A 5,769-nucleotide genomic window follows, 5' to 3' on the forward strand; every position below is an offset into this window, starting at 1 on the left:
GAGGTCTTTTTGAGAGTGACTTCGCAATTTGTCCCACTTGGTTCTCCAAATTGTGCAATGATGCAGTATGGTTGTGAAGTGTGGCTTCAACCAATTGAAATCTTGTATCCGACGATTGAATGAACTTAGTTAGAGGTTTCTCCAACCCTGAAACTCGATTGTCCATGTTCGGGGCTTGTTGTTGTTGTTGTTGCTATTGTTGGAAACCTGGTGGTGCCATAGTCTTCTGTTGCCTTGATTACTCCGAGAAAGGTTTGGGTGGCTCCTCCACCTTGAATTGTAGGTATTGCTATACAGATTTCCTTGACCTCTCATTGCATTACCTACAAAATCCACCTGTTCCATTGAGTGTACCTCCATCGAAATAGGGCAATCAAATGGCGCATATCCTCCCCCACACCCAGTGCGACTCATCACTGTCGTCCCTTTAGGAGATGTTCGGGTGTCTAAATTCTTGCTCAATGATTCAACCTGGGCCGCTAATGATGTGACTGCATCAATCTCATGAAGTTCGGCTACAATTTTTCTATCTCGTGTGTTCCACTGATAACTGTTCATACCCATTTCTTCAATAAGATGTCGGGCTTTCTTGGGGGCTTGCTTCCTAAGATACCTCCTACTGCAACATAAAGTAATTGCTTCGTGCTAGGTTTCAAACCACTGTAGAAAGTTTGAATGATCATCCACTCGAGGAACCCATGCTGAGGATATTTCCGCAGGAGATCCTTGAACCTATCCCATGTCTCAAAAAGAGACTCCAATTCTATTTGCACAAAAGAAGATATCTCATTCCTAAGCTTCACAGATTTTCCAGGAGGAAAATGTCGGGCAAGAAAAGCTTCTACCATCTCCTCCCATGTAGTGATCGATGCTTTAGGTAATGAATGTAGCCATTGCTTTGCTCTTCCTTTCAAGGAAAATGGGAAGGCCCTCAACTTCATAGCATCATTCGTAACACCATTAATCTTGGGCATGTTGCACACTTCTAAGAGGTTCTCAATATGGTTGTTTGGATCCTCATCGGCGAAACTATTAAACTGTGTTGAGTGCTGTAACATCTGGATGAAGCCTGGCTTGAGCTTAAAACTCTGAGCTGCAATTGGTGGCCACACAATACTGGATTGCGTGCCATGAACTATGGGTTCGACACAATCTAAGAGTGTCATTTGCTACTCATGTTGTTCTGCCATATTATCAAACCCTTCACCTTCTATCTCAGCTAGATTTGACTGTTGTTGTACAGGTTCTTATCCCCTTCTATGAATTTTTCTTCCAATATCCGGATCACCTTCAACCAATGTCGGAGGGTTTCCTCGGGTTATAACCTAGAGCTGCAACCAAAGAAAGAAAAACGAATCAAAATGATGGAAGAATAAGTAAGTGTGAAATAGAACAAGTAATGAATAGCTAAAATAGCAAAATGTAAAAATGCTTCCAAAGCGCCTACTCCCAAGCAATGGCGCAAAAAACTTGACACACCCCTTGCGTGTGTGTCTCGCAAGTGCAAGGGTTGTTGAAGTAATAAAGTATCCTAGTGAGTGGATAGTCGTATACACAGGGAATAGTGCTCTGAAACACAAGTATTGCTATTTAACTATTGTGAAAGTGATTGATGAGTTGTGTGAACAATATCAATGCAAATAAAAATAAAGAAAAGAAAAGAAAGGGTAATAGGAATAAGGAGAGGCAATCGATAGAAAATGGGGCACCCGGACATTGCTCACTCTAGGACTATGGTTTAAAGTGCAAGACTAATCATTATGCCTCCTAACTGATGTTCAATGAGTCATGGAAATCCAAATACACACTGTCCTAAACCTAAAGTCAACCGTGACTAACCCTATACTATGCCCCAGCGGAAAAGAATACTCTAAACGCCTCACACTAAGCAAGGTTGTTTAAACCTCTAGGGGGTCCAAGTGATAAACCTTATTCGCTAATATAGATCTAACCCTTTGGTCCAGTCGAAAGACCCTACTCACAATTAAGCCCCAGCACTAAGGATTACTTCAACACTTCACTTTGTTGCTTATGCAACTAAGTCCTACTGGAGTTTGTCTCTTAGCAGTTCACTCTATCATGACAGTAAAGAACTTTTGAAACTTGGAGATAGGATAAATCACACAAGAAGGGAAAGTGGACGTTCTGCTACCTCTCGACTCACCCTCTTAACCCTCTCCTACCTAGCTTTGTCTAATCCTAATGCAGTGTTACTCATCCACAAAGATTACCAAGATGGATTCTCAACCCTAGTGTCAATCTAAGGGAAAATTAACACAACAAGCATTCAAGGTTGGAACTCAATTAAAACATCAATTAAAGAAGCATAATAAAAGTCAATGAAACAAAATCATCATAGGGTTTACAAGTCCAAGCACCCACTAGGGGTTTAGCTTTCCATGGAGCAAAACACAATCAACAATGAAATCCATAGATAATACATGCAATCCATAGATAAAACCCCCTTGTAGTCCGTAACGATGGCCTTGTGGAGCCACCTTGTCTTCTCCAAAGGTTCCCTCGTCAAGCCTAGGGCACACCTCGTTGAATCGATGCTGACAAAAGCTCCTCCAATAACTCTCTTTCGAAGGAACGCGATGTCGAAGGCCGTAGAATCACTCCAAATACCTAGCCAAAGCATCGCCAAACCCTAGCCATGAGCGCCTCCAAAGGTGGGCAAAAGATGAGAAAAGGATTCTTCAAAACGTTTGAAAGCGTGGTATTTATAGGGGCTAGAATCAGGCATCCACACGGGCGTGTAGAATTTCCACACGGCCGTGTGGATTTCCAGAAATTGGTTTCCCGCAAGCTATGAACAGTAACTACTACAATGATTTTGCTACATTAATTACTACAGTACTTCGCCAAAATGCTCCCGAATCCATTCTTTTCATTGAGGCCACATGAATGGGCACACATCTATGCGGTAGATCACATCGCGTCTTCAACTAAACCACATTAACGAAGATCTTGCTAGTATTACACAAGTCAGAACACATGAGTGTGATTGCCTTTGTGCCCCTCGAATTTATGTATTTGCTTGAGCACAATGGAGGTTGGCACACACCCACATATCTTTGAGCACAACTCGTGTCTTCACGTTTGTTCACTCCAAGATTTCATCAACAAATGCATCCACGATCTACTTTTGGTCCCTTTCTTCCACAATTGTCTCCACAACCCTATATGCACAAAAGAACACATATACACACAAATAAGAGATAAAATATGAGAAAAGTAATGCTCAATGTAAGAAAAGAATACTTCGTATTACTTATACACAAGAACTTATCATTGACCGACTTGATTCTTCAAGTTATGCAATGATGCGGTGTGGTTGCGAAGTGTGGCTTTAACCGACTAAAATCTTGTGTCCGAAGATTGAATGAACTTGATCAAAGCTTTCTCCAAATCAATCATCTGGTTTTCCAACCCTAAAACTCTGTTCTCCATGTTTGGGGCTTGTTGTTGTTGTTGGAAACCTGGTGGTGCCATAGCCTTCTGTTGCCCTTACTTACTCCAAGAAAGGTTTGGGTGGCTCCTCCATCCAAGATTGTAGGTATTACTATATGGATTTCCTTGACCCCTCATTGCATTTCCTACAAAATCCACCTATTCCAATGAAGTTGTACCACCAATAGCAATCGGGCAATCAGATGAAGCATGCCCTCCCCCCCATCCTATGCAACTCATCATTGCCACCAATCTCAGAGAAGTTAGAGTGTCAACTTCTTGCTCAAGGACTCAACCTGGCCTGGCAATGATGTGATTGCACCGATCTCATGAAGTCCGTCTACCTTTTTCTTGTCTCTTCTATTCCACTGATAACTGTTCATAGCCATCTGCTCAATGAGTTATCGGGCTTCTTCGGGGGTCTTACTACCTAAGGTACTTCCTACTGAAACATCAAGTAGTTGCTTCGTGCTTGGGTTCATACCATTGTAGAAAGTGTGGATAATCATCCACTTGGGGAACCCATGCTGAGGAGATTTCCGCAGGAGATCCTTGAACCTATCCCATGTCTCAAAAAGAGACTTCAATTACGTTTGTACAAAGGAGGAAATATCGGGCAAGAAAATCTTCTACCATCTCCTCCCAAGTATTGATCGATGCTCTGAGTAATGAATATAGCCATTGTTTTTCTCTCCCCTTCAAAGAAAATGGTAAGCCCTCAACTTGATAGCATCATTTGTAACTCCATTAATCTTGAGCATGTCGTACACTTCCAAGAAATTCTCAATGTGGTTGTTCAAATCCTTATTGGCCAAACCATTAAACTATGCCGACTGTTGTAACATCTGGAGGAAGCCTGGCTTGAGCTCAAAACTCCGAGCTGTAATTGGTGGATGCATAATGCTAGACTGCGTTCCAAGAACTACGGTTCTTGCATAATCTGAGAGTGTCCTCTGCTGCTCATGTTGTTATGCAATATTATCAAACCCTTCAACTTTTATCTCAGCTTGATTTATCTGTTATTGCACAGGTTCCTTTCCCCATCTATGAGTTCTTTTACCAGTTTCCGAATCACCTTCAACCATTGTCGAAGGGTTGCCTCGGGTGATAACCTGGAGACGTAATCATAGAAAGAAAGAAAAACAAATTAGAATAATGGAAGAATAAGAAAGTGTGAAATCTACAGTGATGAATAGCTAAACTAGCAAAGTGAAAAATACTTCCAAAATGCCTATTCCCCCGCAACGGCGCCAAAAACTTGACACACCCCTTGCGTGTGTGTACTGCAAGTGCACGGGTTGTCGAAGTAATAAAGTACCCCGATGAGTGGGTAGTCATATCCACAGGGAATAGTTATTAGGAAGCAAGTAGTAATGCTATTTAGCAATCGAGTGAACCAATTTGTGATTTGAGTGAACAATATCAATTCAAATAAAATAAAGAAAAGAGAATGAAAACGCAATAGGAATAAGGAGAGGTAATCAGTAGAAAAACGGGTTTTTGGATATTGTTCACCCTAGGACTATTGTTTCAAGTGCATAACTAATTATTATGTATCCTAACTGATGTTTATTGAGTTGTGGAAATATAAAAACACACGGTCCCAAAACTAAGGTCAACCGTGACTAACCTTATACTATGCCCTGGCAGAAAAGGATACTTTCGACGCCTCACACTGTATAAGGTTGCTTAAAGCTCTAAGGACTCCAAGTGATAAACCCTATTCTCTAATATAGATCTAACCCTTTGGTCCAGGCAAAAGACCCCTAGTCATGATTAAGACCCAGCACTAAGGATTACTTCAACATTTCACTCTGTTGCTCTCACAACTAAGCCCAGTGGAGTTTGTCTCTTAGTACTTCACTCTATCATGACCGCGAAGAACTCTTGGAACGTGGAGGTAGGATAAAATTACAGTAATTTTGCTTCAGTGATTTACTACAATAGACTACTATAGTACTCGCCAAAATTCTCCCTAATCTACTCTTTTCATTGAGGCCACATGAATGGGCACACATCCATGTGACAGATCATGTTGTGTCTTCAATGAAACCAGATTGATGAAACTCTTAATAATGTTGCACAAGTCGGAACATATGAGTGTGACTGCTTTTGTACCCCTCCACTTTGTGTATTTACCTGAGCACAATGGAGGTTGGCAAATACCCACATGTCTTTGAGCACAACTTGTGTCTTCACGTTTGTTAAATCCAAAAATTTCATCAGCAATTGCATCCACGATTTACTTTTGCTTCCTTTCATCCAAACTTGTCTCTACAACCCGAAATGCACAAAAGAACACAAATACACATGAAT

The 5,769-nt window shown here is 41.3% G+C and overlaps 1 non-coding gene across 1 annotated transcript; it reads left to right on the plus strand.

Moving 5' to 3' along the window:
* The first annotated feature begins 693 nt into the window (after positions 1-693).
* Positions 694-800, plus strand: LOC120276592. Its single transcript, XR_005541307.1, has one exon. It is a non-coding gene; the product is annotated as a small nucleolar RNA R71 (small nucleolar RNA).
* Positions 801-5,769: the final 4,969 nt, after the last annotated feature.

The sequence above is a fragment of the Dioscorea cayenensis genome, chromosome 14 (assembly GCF_009730915.1).
Source record: "Dioscorea cayenensis subsp. rotundata cultivar TDr96_F1 chromosome 14, TDr96_F1_v2_PseudoChromosome.rev07_lg8_w22 25.fasta, whole genome shotgun sequence".
In the NCBI taxonomy this organism is placed as follows: domain Eukaryota; kingdom Viridiplantae; phylum Streptophyta; class Magnoliopsida; order Dioscoreales; family Dioscoreaceae; genus Dioscorea; species Dioscorea cayenensis.